This window comes from Melanotaenia boesemani, chromosome 12, assembly GCF_017639745.1.
Source record: "Melanotaenia boesemani isolate fMelBoe1 chromosome 12, fMelBoe1.pri, whole genome shotgun sequence".
Lineage (NCBI taxonomy): Eukaryota > Metazoa > Chordata > Actinopteri > Atheriniformes > Melanotaeniidae > Melanotaenia > Melanotaenia boesemani.
The window spans coordinates 34,385,840-34,401,562 of record NC_055693.1 but is presented as its reverse complement, the minus strand read 5'-3'; the positions used below and the strand labels follow the sequence as shown (position 1 = coordinate 34,401,562).

At 42.4% G+C, this 15,723-nt stretch overlaps 1 long non-coding RNA gene across 1 annotated transcript; it reads left to right on the top strand.

The window, feature by feature from the left end:
• Positions 1–588: 588 nt before the first annotated feature.
• On the top strand, positions 589–15,501 carry LOC121649750. Its single transcript, XR_006012164.1, has 3 exons — positions 589–599; positions 14,322–14,323; positions 15,417–15,501. It is a non-coding gene; the product is annotated as an uncharacterized LOC121649750 (long non-coding RNA).
• The last annotated feature ends 222 nt before the right edge of the window (positions 15,502–15,723 follow it).

Genomic DNA, 15,723 nt, shown 5'->3' with positions numbered 1-15,723 from the left:
TAATCGCAACAGCCTTTTTATATGGATTCGAGTTGCAGTATTATTACTCAGGTCAAGTGTTATATTGCTATGCTAATGAAGACTGCTCGTCAAATTGCTGTCAGAGGTTTTATAAATATGTGTTTTATTGCATTAATTGAGATTACAAAACACAGCGGATGAGGTTACAAAGGTGTATTCAAAGAAATCCGTGACGAGGGCAATGTAGAATGTTCAGGTCCAACTCCCCTTCACCTGTTCCCTCTTCATAATGGCTTGCCCTTTTTGGAGGATGTGCTGGACGAGGAAGCCCGCATCCTCAGAAGAGCATTCAGACGTGAACGAGTCTTCAGGGACAGCTCACATCCCCTGGCCTTTGGAGATGACTATGTCATTGAGAGATACAGATTTTCGGTTACTGGATTTCCAGGTCCAGTTTTCTGAGTGTCCGGCGTTTAATCTCAAGATCCAGCTCCATTCCTTGGAGCTTGCTCTTTTTGAGTCAGCTTTTAACATCTGCCAGCTCTCTCTCTCTCTCCAGGTGCCCTGAATAAAGCGTTCTGACAGTTTGTGAGGTCTGTAAAGGAAATGTCATGTGCAGTAGAATTGCAGTACTTTGTGTACCTTGTATGAAGCGGACAGTTTCTGTGGCTGGGACAGAGTCAGTTATTGTCCCTCCCTGGATCCCCTCCATCACTGGCCTCCCTTTATTTAAATGGAGGCCAGTTCCTCTGCTGGAGTCACATCCTGGCTTGGTGGGCCGCCCCCTGTGCCAGTTTATAGGCCTTTTTTTAACTGCTACAATCATACAGACATTGAACATGTCAGCAGACACCTCATCTATTCACCTCATTTGTTCACGGTTATCTACTTTGGAGTCACTTACCAGCCTGCAAAATGTTCTTATATTTAATTTTTTCTTGCTGCCAGGTCCTTTTATGGCCAGACAGGTTTGTCCTTTATGAAGGACAGAAAGATAAAATAGATAAAAACGTTACATGAGGAAAATAGATTAAATGACACATTGTGGATAATTGTTTGCACCTAATCATACTCTACATTTCCTGAGTAACATGCACCTGCTTGTCACTCTTAAAGTATACAACAGTTAGTGGATTTGAAAAGTAACTCCTTTAATTGTAGCCTAATTATGACAGTTCCAGTGGAGCACTGTTTATTAATTGTACAGTTTTTGACTACTTACGCATTGAGCCGGTCGGCTATTGTCTGCCAGGCTCTCTCGCGTTCTTTACTTATGGCATTGTTATTGCCTTTTTTCCTTATAATATCCTTAACTTCGTCAGAGAACTCCGTCAGGAGCTGTTGTTCAGCGGCCGTGACGTAGGACGCGCGACTTTTATCCATTTCCCCATCGGTGATTCTGTGAGCGATCGCGAGGTCTGCGTGTGTTTGAGTCAAATTAATGAGTTATTGTGTAGAACCTGATTGGCTGTTAGAGCCACCTAATTTGACTCAGGTGTGTTGGTGCAGGGATACATGGAAAACCTGCTGGATTGCGGCCCTCGTAGGACCGAATTGAGTAGCCCTGGTTTATACAGTGTGTTAAATTCTCAGTGTCAACCTTTTTAAAACAGGCTAAGCTAATTTATTTAATTCATCGTTGTAATCTGTGGTATTTTGATGAGACGCGGGTTCTAATTTTGGAACGACTGCTTGTGACCAAATACCTGCAGCACTGACTGTTCACCCTGTTGTCTACAAAAATCTTGCCAACCATCTTTGTGCACCCCCACATTTCTGAAGTTTTCACTTCACGTTTTAAAATATTGAAGTTAAAGCAGTTTACTTTGCTTGTTCAACTCTGGCATTAGCATGGTACCTGTTAGCTAGCTATTTATCTGTCAGACCAAAGCTGGGCTTATACTTGCACGGCATCTGCTTACTGTACGGTCGGCACAGCTGATGCCGGTGAAATGTGCTCAAACTCAAGCATATGGTTACAGCGCTGTGTTGCAGTTTCATTTCCACGGTAACTACACAAGTTCAGCAAGAAGTCCAGAAATCAGGAACATGTAATCACAAACTGATCAATCAAAAGGGAGTACTTCCACACAACCACGCTGCAAGCAGCGGTGCACGTCAGGTCTGGAAGAGGGCCGCATCGAGCCTCCGTGGACCTTATGGAAGTAATTCAGGTGCCGTGCGAGTATAAATCCAGCTAAAAGAAACAAACTTAAATTCCCGTTTTAACACAGGAGCTCGGTACATGAATACAAATCTTGTGATAGGTTTTAGCTTTTGCAGCTCACACACCGGCATTCAGAATGTACTACACAACAACGTATTAAACATTAATCTTGCATTGCTCAGCATAGCATCAGACTGATCTGTCCCGCCTGACGCCTGCACGGGAAGCAGGGCAGAAGTAATGTCTTTAGTTAACTTTCAATCATTTCAATGAGGTTCTATTTGTTACGAATAAAAAGGTATTGTGGCTGGAATTCAACCAATTTCATACATTAAAGCAGGGGTGCCCAAGTTCAGTCCTCGAGATCTACTATCCTGAAACTTGTAGATGTAACCCTTCTCCAATACGGCACAATTCCTTCATCCACATGTCATTCAGCTCTGCAGATGCCTGGTAACGAGCCATTCATTAGATTCAGGTGTGTTAGGGAAGGGTTGCATCTAAAAGTTGCAGTTGGACTGGACTTGGGCACCCCTGCATTAAAGTCTAATCTATTTTATTAAACCTTAAATTATACATTATCTTAATGGGTAGGATCTACCATCCTCCAAAATCCCTTTAACCGTTCTTCTGTTGACCCTAGAAAGCTGCATTTAAACATTGCTGTCAAGTGGCAGAACTTACCTAGATGACTCTTAAAATAAGTAGTTTTATAAGACACACAGAGTTCAGCTGTTTATATGGTCAAGGCTTTACTCGGACAAGCCTTTCCTGCTGCTGTCGCACACTGACAGGGAAGACTGGGTGATGCTTCCAGAGAGCATTGGTTGAGCCAACTATGTTTTAAATTATTCTTTAAGTGTGTGACCAAAACTACCTGAGCCAGACTGCTTGATAGTGACTATAAATGTGTTCCAGTTTATTCAAGACAAATTGATATTTAAATTTGGATCATTTCCTCACACAAGCTGATTCCAGGGTCAACAATCAAAAAACTGAGCCCAAAGCTGCACACCATATTACAGTCATTATATACCCCACTGCATGGGGGCTGCAGGAGGTGGACCATGTAAACAAGCACCACCTCTGTTAAGGCCCTGACTGTTGTGACAAAATTAACTGAGTTGAAACTGTGGCATGTCTTACATATGTGGCAGCATGCTGGCATTGTGAGTTCTTAACTGAGATGTAAACATAAAGACATCAAGACAAAACAAATGGGCTGCTTATAGTGTGTATGTGAGGTAATTTTTCTGGTCCTAAAGGAAATGAAAAAGGAAACGTGGACACCCGCTCATCTTGTTATGCATGCTGCATACAGGGATGATGAAATGTTTCAAGTGATGAAACACCATTCTGTGGTGTGATGAGAACATAACAAGCTAAAATAAGAACAAACAAGTAGAAGTACACATTGTGCACACATATCATTTTATGGCCTCTTTAAATTTTAAAGGAGACATATTCTGCCATTTTTTCACAAGTTGACACCATCTCCTGAGCTCCTGATGAAATTTCTTTTACATATCTTGGTCAACAGACAGAAATATTCACTTTATCATAAAACATACATTAGAAGTCAGATTTTCTCGTTTGGGTATCAAATATTACACAAAGACTTGGTGAGTTATTTCTTCCTTGTATTACATAAACAGCTTCCCACTTCCAACGTACGGTGAATGCAGCAGGAACTGAACTTGAAGTTAAGAAAACAAGAAGAGAAAATTGGATCATTTTACTCTGAGCTGAAAGTGAGGCGGACCAGATCTACTTCCATACCTTGGCCACAACATCACCCCATCAATGTCCAACTCATTTATTTACTTTTTATTCAGTCTTTATTTCACCAGGCAAAACATTAAGAACCGGTTCTTATTTACAGTGTTGGTCTGGTCAGTGCCAGAAAAGACTTTGAGGGAGAGAGAAAAAGCAAAGACACTGAACAGCAATATTACACATACATTTCAGTACATCATCAGATGGTGATAGATTGTGGAAGAACACTTACAAGCATCATTATAATTTGCCTTGAGGTGGCTTTGAAAGCAGAAACAGAAATAAAAATGAACCTGCTTCAGTTTTTTTGTAACGAGTTCAAGTCATTTGATGCAGAAAATTAAAAGGATGACTGTCCAAAGAGAAACCTGGTTTAGGGATGTGCGCCGTGATGAGATGTAGAGACCGTCTGCTGTACCTGGCTGCTGATGGATGCAGAAACTTTCTTAGATGTGGAAGTGAATAACCTCTGAGTGTTTTATAGATGAGATTGAACCACTGAAAATGAAGATGGTCATGTGAGGAGGCTGTTTAACTTAATAAAGCAAACAGCGATGAGTCCTAAATTAAGCATTTGTCAGTTCAATTCAAATCACTTTGTCTGTCAGGGGCCAGTTTTAACAGTTTTAACATTTATCAGAGATGGACAGCAGGACGAATACAGGGAGCAGGCCAACAACTTTGTGGACTGTAGCAGCGGGAGCCGTCTCCTTCCGAATGTCAACAAGACGAAGATGGTTATTGACTTCAGGAGGAGGAAACCTGCACATCAGGATGCTGGTGAGGAGGTGGAGATGGTGGACAGCTATATAAATACTTGGGTATGCTCTTGGACTGGAGGATTAACACAGATGCTGTGTACAGGAAGCGGAGGAGCAGATTCTACTTCCTGAGGAAGCTCAGATCCTTTAATGTCTACAGCAAACTGCTGGAGATGTTCTTCCAGTCTGTGGTGGCCAGCGCCATCATGTACGATGTGGTGTGCTGGGGGAGCAGCATCAGCTCCAGCAGCAGGATCAATAAACTGATCTATAAGGCTGGAAAGATCATTGGACACCAAGCAGCAACCTCCTGCGGTGAAATGTGAAGCCTATGCGGAAGTGCAAAAAGTGTCAGGTCACCCCTCGTCCACTAGGGACTCCAAAACAGAGCAAATCCCATAGACTCCCATGTTAAAAAGACCAACTTCACAGCAGAAATAAACATGTTTAAACCTGGTACAAAAATACATTTTAGGATTAAAAGGTCAAGTTTACCTTCATGACAACTGTGAGGGGGGTGAATTTTTTTCTAACTCATCCATTTGGATGTTATTTATTCTTGAAATTCTGCATAATTAGGGGCGTGTCCTTTTGATTGACATGTATCCAATATCTGCTGCAAGACGGGAGAGTGTAGCACAACCGCAGTTTTTAACAGCTAACAGCGCGCCTTAGCCTTAGCCCGCCTACCTTCATTAGCCAGTTAGCTCACGTTAGATCCGCGTTGGCTCAGTTAGCTCTTAGCTACAGGCAGCCCAAGTTTGATAGACATCAATCATCCACCCCCACGCTCACAGCCCCCCTCTCAGCTCCGCCTCTTTGCCCATTTTTGTATTTTCTGGGAGCGACGGCAGGTGTGACGCTGCCAAGATGGCGACGGTGGGAACCACCCAACAAGCTTCACTTTTGCTTATCAGAAACCTACGGGTGATGTCACCCAGGCTCGGTCCATCTTTTATATACAGTCTTTGTTGGACACAACCCGGAGACAGTCAGAGACAGGAGGTCTCTGAACAAACTGGTCTCCATCATGGACGGTTCCACACATCCACTACAAAGTAAACTGGAGGCCAGTGGAGCTTTTTCTCTAACAGACGCTACAGCTCCGCTTCATAAAAAGGTTCAAGAATCATTCCTTCCTTTCACAATAACCCTGATCAATAACTTCTCCATGTGTGAGAGGTGATCATAATCTCTGCATTTACCCAAACACACCCACCAATCCATCATCATAACTCTATATGGTCTGTGTGTACAGCTATTTTATTTATTTCTGGTTTTTGTGGGCTTTCCTCATATGTATTGTGTATATTGAGTTTATTTTCTATTTCTCTATATTTTTACATTATTTCTTATGAATCTGTTCTTTATTTTAATCTGATGACTGCTGCTGTAGCTGAAAAATTAAATGATTAAAGTGCTTCAGTTATTCAGGAGGCATTCAGAAGCTGAAAGTAAACTTCCTTCTCTGTGTCCTACAGCCTGGACAGCGGAGTCTGCATCCAAGGGGAGCCATTGAAACTCTGGAAACGGAACATGGAAGGGGTCCTTCAAAATCCGGCATGCTAGGTTGACAGTCTGCTGGTCACAGAAAGCTGTAAGAGTTCTTACCGGCTGCTCAATCATTTTTTTTTAACAGATCTTAACTACATTGAAAGGATGGTTCCTGTTCTGTAGTGTGACAGAAAAGTACCAGCAATAGTACCAATAGTATAGAGTGATATCAGAGTGGTAGATTGTTCCAGGTTCTGAAGAGTTGCTTAGCATACGAAGACTATCAGCTAATCAGATAAGAGGTGTATAGTCTTTTAGACAATCACTCTGGCAGTAGGTAGAAATGAAATATGGAGAACCGAAACTGCCAAAATTAATTATAAATACAGAAATATAAAAATAGCTTCATGAACACTTTTATATGCCAATAAATTATACAAAAAAAGAAAAACATTAAACCTTTAAAATGTGACAAATTTATATTTAATTTAACATTTTCAACTGTTTTAATTTAATTTGGAGTTAATATTCCTACATATTCATTCTCTATTTAATTTTCAGGTCAATTTAATTATTTGGTGATCTTTTTTCCTTCATTTCTATGCCCATATTTTTTCTGTATTTTCCCATTTTCTTGTCTCCAAAATTATTTATTTCTATATTTTATTTTCATCTGACATTTTATTTATTGAAACATTTTTTATTCAGTCATATTTACGTCCTCATTATTTCCAATCTTCATTCTGTTTATTTTTCTAAGCATATTTATTTCTTCCTCCCTTTTAAATTTCTCTGTTTCCTTTTTACATTTCTCTATGCATTTTGGCCTCCTAATGTAAATGTGGGGTGCAGCCTTTTAAGGTGTGTCTTGGGGCTGATGTTCGCTATTGGTCAATCAACAGGTTACGACTATAGAGCCCAGCCTGTCTGCTTCTGTCTTGTTCGCTTAAGGGCTCGGGAGGGAGATGGAGGTTTTGAAGAAAATAATCTTATTTTCATCACTTAAGAAAAAGAAGAGTTCAGAAACATCTGACCTAGAGCCTAGAGCTTATAAATAAATCTCTACAAGATGCCTACAGGGCTTCTCCAGAAGAACACTTGCTGAATAGTATAAGTGTGGCGATAAGGGGTCGTGCAAGGGTTGGACAATGCCATGGTAATTCTTAGGAAAGAAAACAGGATTATAAACACTCTGGATAAGACAAACCAACACAAACTTGATAGAAGAAAATAAAGAGAATGGCGTCTATTCTAAAACAGCACGCGCACGCCTGCACACCAGCTCGGCTAATAGTCAATATGAATGGCTCCATCTTGCTAAACTGCTGACGGCGTCAGCGCACACAGAGCAGCCGTCAGTCCTGGAAGAAAAACAAAACTTAGCCGACACGTCCTCCTGACGAAGATCCTCTTCAGTGACCGCGCCGAGCAAAGAGCAGCCACACCAGCACAGCAAAGCAAAACAAAACGGAACAAAGCAAAGCTAAGCAAAGCAGCAGCGGTCCCAGCAGACGTGATCCAGCGCTGCACGGTCACTCCACAGCTCGAATCAGACGATCTTGTATCACGGAGGTTTCACCGACCTGCTTTATCCTATACAGCTTGGAGTCAGGCGGCGGGTTATCATGCCGCTGTGTATAACCCACAATTCCGGGGCTGCGCGTGAGGCGAAGGAATCCCTGACTAGTTATGCAGCCTCCAGCATCAGCCTAACGGATCCGGGAGCGCGATGAAGAGTGCACCCTGCAGTAATACCCGGTGAGTCTCTGCAACAATAACCAGAGTGAGCCGCACTGGAGGGACAAACAACCAATTTGCAGCAGCGGCTGCTAGCCTACCTGCACCATCCAAGAGGGGGAAATTACAGATGCCAGGAACTGACGTAAACCGAGACACCAGGAAGCGAGAGGCAGCCTGCACGCCCTGCTTGCCTTTTACATCATCGACCTGCTCAGTAATTGGCCGACCAACAGATACGGAATCAATGAAACACATAACACCCGTGTGTCCTGCTACATAAGGAAAGCTAAATTTAGCTAAACAAAATAAATGACAAGAAAACAATTTTTGCTCCGAAGACTTCACTTGGACAGCAACAAATCTGGAAGATTCCTGGCTAACAAGGTAAAACCAAACCAGGAGAAAACAACCATCCCCTCTGTTAAGAATTCAGCAGGAAATATAACTTATGATATGGACAGAATAACCTTTTTATGGTATTCTATAAAACATTATACTCATCACAAATTGATCAACCATACAATAACATTGAAGAATTCCTTAAGCTGGGCACACACATAAAGATTACTGGGCTGGTTTTTTCCCGATTCTCCCCCTTTCCCAAACAAATATGCAAATGCCGGATTATCTTAAGTCTAATAAGATTATCCTATAAGATTATCATTTGGTCTGAGATGTGTTAAAAGCTAATTCATCCGGACAATTGGCTCCAAAACGAGTCATGGCCAACAATCGGAAATACTAAGCATGCTCAATATTTACGACCAAAAGTCTTCACTTGCGTGGGGAAAGCTGATGACTCCTGAGGTGTGACTCTATGGGTTGTTATATGGAACATAATGTACCCAATCAGAGAGAAAGCTGACTGGGGAGCAATGAAGATGAACCATATGGTTCTTTTTTGTTTTCTGGTTGTTGCTATGTTTCTTCTTTCTTTTTGTTGGATCACGTTTGATCAAGCAAGATTTCTGGCTTGGAGGACTAGATTCTAGAACGGTTAAGGGACAGAATCCTTATGTGTGTGTTGTTCTGTGCTGAGATTATCAGAGCACACCACACAGTATGATCAAAACTTAAATGTCTAATTTTGTATCGTCATGTGTGGGGTCTCTAACAGATAAAAAATCAGTTAAAATTTAGAACATCCTTGTATGTATCAGCCTTTATTAACCTGCCAAAATTACAACAGGAACAGGAACCCAGCTCAATAGGTGAACTCCATGAAGCTCTAAAACACATGCCCAGTAATAAAGCTCCAGGCTCAGATGGTTTTCCTGCAGATTTTTTTTAAAGAACTTGGACCACTCTAGCATCCACATTCCACAAAATGGTTTCAGAAATAAAGGAAACTGGTAAAATACCTCAAAACGTGAATGTGGCTAATGCTACAGTAGTATCAAAACCAGCAAAAGACCCCACACTTCCATCCAGTTACTGTCCAATATCATTAATAAATGCAGACCTCAAAATAATCTGCAAAGCGCTCGCCAGATAATTAGAAAAAGTAACTCCTCTTATCATACATCCTGTCTCAAGACCGTGGAAGTGGGGACCCACATGCAGGCAGGCAGATGAGGCAGGAGGCAGACCGGTGCAGGTAACAAAGGTTTTAATGCCAAAAAGTCAAGTACAATTGAAGACTACAGCACACAATGAACTCACCAAGGACAAACTGAACACCATAGACTTAAATGCACAGAAAACTAGACGCAAGTGAATAATCAGACCAGGTTCACTAACAAGCAAAAACCAAGTGCAACACTGAAACTGAACATGACTGAACACCTTAAATACCATAACATATTAACCAAAACCATGACAAGACCCAAAACGTGAAAGAACAAAAGTAAACTAAGGAACAAAGCCAGAATTATGACACATCCTGATCAAAGAGGCTTTATAAAGGGTAGACGTTCCTCCAGTCATACACGCAGATTAATAAATCTAATAGACTATGCCACCATACACAAACCCCAATCTTTCGATGCAGAAATAGCATTTGATCAGGTAAAATGGAAATTTTTATTTGCAACATTAAACGAATTCAGGTTTAGCTCATCTTTTATTGACTGGATGAAGATATTATATAGTTATCCAAATGCATATGTTTGGACAAATGATCAAACTTTCTCAAGCTTCAGTCTGCAGAGGGGCACAAGACATGGCTGTCCACTCCCCCCCACCCCCAGTTTTTGCAATCTTTATTGAACCCTTAGCAGCTAGTATTATTAGACAAAAGAAAGAAAATAAAGGTATCAGTGGCAGAAATATAAAACATAAGACAAGTCTTTACGCTGATGATGTATTACTCTTCCATAAAAACTCACAATCTCTTTGTCAGACAATTACACAAATTTAAAAATTCTTATCAATCTCTGACTACTCCATTAATTGGTCTAAAACCACAATTTTACCCATTAACTGCACTTTCCAAAATACTCCTGATACTGCACTATAATCAGAAAATACTGGATACTTAGGAATAAACATTTCCCCCAGGTTGTCAGAACTAACAAAGCTTATCTATATAACTCATAGAGAGAGTTGCCATCATTAAAATGATGGTTCTACCTAAACTCAATTTAAACTCATATTTTCAATGATTCCCATTAAACCTTCCTCCACCTCGTTCAAGTCATTAGGCTCAAACATGACAAAAATTTTCTGGAAAGACAGGCCACCATGCATTAGTTTAAAAACTCTACAAAAAACGAAAGCAGTGGTGGGATCGATTTTCCCAATTTTCATCACTATTTCATAGCAAACAGATTTGTTAGGGTTCCTGTCTCCCCTGTGTATGTGGTTCCCAGATTGCCCTAGTGTGTGCGTTTGTCTCCCTCTGTCTGTTTTTGTGTGTCATGCCTGTATTTGGCCAGAAGATCTACAGGTTTACTTCAGGGCAGCCATTACTACACCTGGGCTGATCCTCACACCACAGTCTCATCCTGCAATCAACCCACCCTCATTCCAAGCAGTATTTAGCCACCGACTCATTCTATTATCTTCTGCCAGATCGTCCAGTTATCTCGCCTGCTTTTACATTCTGTTTGATGATTGTTGCTACTTCTAACGATTACTGTTGTGTTCAGACTCCTGGTGAAGCTGATCTTCCAGTCTGGAGTACCTCACTCACCTCTTGGCTCTGCTCCCTCCTCACCGGTCCTGTCCGCTCTACCTCAACTCCCTGATCCCTCCAGCCATCGGTTTCTGGACTGAGCCTAAGGGTCTGTTAAGCATCCGCACACTGCTCCTGCACAGGCTCAAATAAACTGTCTTTTCTCAGTTTTACCTCTGCCTCCTGGGTCATCTTGTGTCTGCATTTAGGGGTCCAGACCATCTCTGCTTGACACATCCTTAACAAGATTTCAGGATATATTTCAAAATGGCTCAAACCTAGCCATCTAAATTAACCATAGCTCGTTATAGACCAAGCACTGTCTGAAGATTTGTCATCTCTGACCTGCTATTTATTAGCTCAGCTATCAGACACCATAAATGTTTTAAAAGCTACTACATCAACTCCTCTCTGACAGATTGGTGGGGTTTTCTTAAAATAACCAAGTCTACACTCTTTCCCTGACAGCTGACACCCATCTGGAACAACCCTGACATACTACAGAATAAAAAAAAAAAACTTACAACTTCCTACTAGGGTGGCAGAATTTGTAAATATTAGTGTACCAAAAATGTTATGAAAAAATATATAGATTACCTGTCTAAACAGAAGATTCTGACTGTAAAGTGGGAAACAGTAGTTTTAATGAAAACATTTTGTCACAAATGTGTTTAAATACCTGTAGCATCTGTCTCATTAAGTCGCTACTGGTTGTTAATTTGTTTGGCATTGTTCTTATGTGAACTCAGTTGGGCTAATGATCACTCCTCCTCCGGTGTTTAAAATCAGATCGATATTTATTTTCGATGCCAGTCCATTTCCTTTAGTTTCCATTATGCCACATTCTTATCAAACAAAACAATTAAACCTCTCAGTGAGCACAGTAGAAAAACTCTTTGGCTTCTACTTATTAACACCTGAGTCACAGGATGATTGACCTTAAATAACCCCAGGCTACCAAACACCACAGGCAGAACACAAAAAACCAAACACCACCCCCTAGAGGGAGGGGGGAAACCTAAATAAAAACATGGCTCCTACAATACCTTTAAAATGACTAAAAATTAAAAAGTACAACTGGTACAATACAAAATTCTCCATAGAGCCAACTATACAGGACAAAGGATGTTCAAGATGGGTCTGGCACAATAGAGCATCTGCTCATATTGCAATAATAACACACCCGATGTGTGAGAACCTTTCAACATGGTTTAAGTGTAATATTTCTGCACACCTCACTGCCTCATAAATTGCAAAGAAAACTATTCTCATGAATTGTAAAAGCAAAAATAATCTGCGAATTAACCAGTTTAGGAGTCTTCTTTCTGATTACATCAGTAATAAGACAGCATCTGTCTCTAAACATCATCTGAATCAGGGGTGTCCAGCTCTGGTACTCGAGGGCCACAATCCTGCAGGTTTTCGATGTGTCCCTGCTCCAAAACCACCTGACTCAAATTACTCACTCAAAGACTCAAAGAGTCATTGTGCCAAACTCAGTAGGCTGTTGGATCCTTTCATTTGAGTCAGGTGTGTTGAAGCACGAAACACTGAAAACTTGCAGGACAGTACCCCTCGAGGACCAACTTTGGACACTCCTGATCTGAATGATGTTAACTCTCTCTGGTCCCCTGTGATTGGCTCCATCACTTAGTGGGCGTGGCAGGTTGTAACTGCACTGCTCCGGGCGATTGGGCACTTTCTGGGGGGGCTATGAGTTGTGGGCTCCTATTGGTCTCCTGGGGAGGGGGGCTGTCGTAGGGATGGCTGTGTTTCTGGTTGGGTCGGGGGTTGGCAGTGGGGACCTCTTCACGGTGGTGGGTGGGGGCTGCTGGTGGTGCCTGGGTAGGGGGTCGTTGGCTCTAGGCCAGGTACCCAGACTGCCCTGGCATGTGTTTGGTGACGCAGCCTGGGAAGCCCCCGGCACCGTAATCTTTATTGGAAATTTTTATTGACAACCAATCACTTAATCCTACACCATGAACTTAGGCTATATGGTATTAGGAGGTTTGCTGGCAGTGGTTGAGAAACTACTCAACAGGAAGAATGGAAGATACACTGCTCTAAAAATAAAGGGAACACTTAAACAACACAGTGTAACTCCAAGTCAATCACACTTCTGTGAAATCAAACTGTCCGCTTAGGAAACAACACTGACTGACAATCAATTTCACATGCTGTTGTGTAAATGGAACAGACAACAGGTGGAAATTATAGGCAATTAGCAAGACACTCCCAATAAAGGAGAGGTTCTGCAGGTGGTGACCACAGACTACTTCTCAGTCCTGTTTTCTGGCTGATGTTTTGGTCACTTTTGAATGCTGGCGGTGCTTTCACTCTAGTGGTAGCATGAGACGGAGTCTACAACCCACACAAGTGGCTCAGGTAGTGCAGCACATCCAGGATGGCTCATCAATGCAAGCTGTGGCAAGAAGGTTTGCTGTGTCTGTCAGCGTAGTGTCCAGAGCATGGAGGCGCTACCAGGAGACAGGCCAGTACATCAGGAGACGTGGAGGAGGGCGTAGGAGGCAACAACCCAGCAGCAGGACGCTACCTCCCCCTTTGTGCAAGGAGGAACAGGAGGAGCACTGCCAGAGCCCTGCAACATGACCTCCAGCAGGCCACAAATGTGCATGTGTCTGCTTAAACGGTCAGAAACAGACTCCATGAGGGTGGTATAAGGGCCCGACGTCCACAGGTGGGGGTTGTGCTTACAGCCCAACACCGTGCAGGACGTTTGGCATTTGCCAGAGAACACCAAGATTGGTAACTTGGCCACTGGCGCCCTGTGTTCTTCACAGATGAAAGCAGGTTCACACTGAGCACATGAGACAGACGTGACGGAGTCTGGAGACGCCGTGGAGAACGTTCTGCTGCCTGCAACATCCTCCAGCATGACCAGTTTGGCAGTGGGTCAGTAATGGTGTGGGGTGGCATTTCTTTTGGGGGGCGCACAGCCCTCCATGTGCTCGCCAGAGGTAGCCTGACTGCCATTAGGTACTGAGATGAGATCCTCAAACCCCTTGTGAGACCATATGCTGGTGCAGTTGGCCCTGGGTTCCTCCTGATGCACGACAATGCTAGACCTCATGTGGCTGGAGTGTGTCAGCAGTTCCTGCCAGAAGAAGGCATCGATGCTATGGACTGGCTGCCCGTTCCCCAGACCTGAATCCAACTGAGCATATCTGGGACATCATGTCTCTCTCCATCCACCACAGACTGTCCAGGACCTGGTGGATGCTTTAGTCCAGGTCTGGGAGAAGATCCCTCAGGAGACCATCCGCCACCTCATCAGGAGCATGCCCAGGCGTTGTAGGGAGGTCATACAGGCACGTGAAGGCCACACACACTACTGAGCCTCATTTGGACTTGTTTTAAGGACATTACATCAAAGTTGGATCAGCCTGTAGTTTGTTTTTCCACTTTAATTTTAAGTGTGACTCCAAATCCATACCTCCATGGGTTAATAAATTTGATTTTCATTGATAATGTTGTGTGATTTTGTTGTCAGCATTTTCAGCTATGTAAAGAACAAAGTGTTTAATAAGAATATTTCATTCATTCAGATCTAGGATGTGTTATTTTAGTGTTCCCTTAATTTCTTTTGAGCAGTGCATTAAATGAGAAAATAAAGCTTGTTGCATACTCAGTGAGAAGCAAGAACTTTGTTCTTGTTTTTGAGGCCAAGACAAGAACAAGAAAAAACATGGTGGTGGGCGGGGTGGTGCATGTAGCTTTGTCCGTGTCTTTTAGTACCACGTGTTGTATAGATTTACATACATTCTTACCAGCTTGATCAGCTGTTCATTTAAACTATTCATTCAACCTCGCATCAGGGGAAACCACAGCTTTCCGCTTCATTCTTTTCTGCGTTAACTACACCAACGTCAAATGTCTGACCAATCACACAATACTTCTCAAAGCCACCTAAAGAAAAAACTTCTGCTCGGCTGATGTGTCAAGAACAAGCCGCACCCTGTGTCCCTTTACGGTCCCGCAGGAGCAAAAGGACGACATTTTGTTCTTGTGGCCTCAAGAACATGTAAAAATTCTTGCTTCTTGTGGCGTAAGTGACAGCCTAAACACACTGTTGTTTCTTCAGTGTTGTGTAGAGGATTTGAAGAACTGTCCATCATGTTCAGCAGCTTGTGCAGCATTCTTCTCTGGACAATCAGCTCCAGATCATTCTTCAGGACATAACCAGAACTTCTTGATTAGTTTGTACAGCTTTTTAAAGTCTCTGGTTCTGTTGCTTCAGCAGATGCTGCAGAGCAGTTTGAACTTTCCACCACAGATAGAAGATATGAAACATCTCAGTGCAGACATTGAAGGATCTCAGCTTCCTTAAGAAGTAGAGTCTGCTCTGTTCCTTCTTCTAGATGCTTCTGTGTTGCATGCCGAGTCCAGTCTGTTGTCCAGTTGAACTCTGAGGTACTAGTATTCCTCCACTACCTCCACCTCTTCTCCCAGGATGTAAACAGTGTTTTGTTTACTCATGTTCCTCTTGCTCAACAACCATCTCTTTTGTTTTGTTTGTGACCAACATAAAGTGATTGTTTCTGCATCAGCTCACAAACTGACTGACCAGTTCGTTGCACTCAGCTTCTTGTCCATCACTGATACTCCCCACAAATGCAGAGTATTTCTGCAGATGACAGGACTCAGTATTGTACAGGAAGTCTGATTTGTACAGCATGAAGAAAAATGGT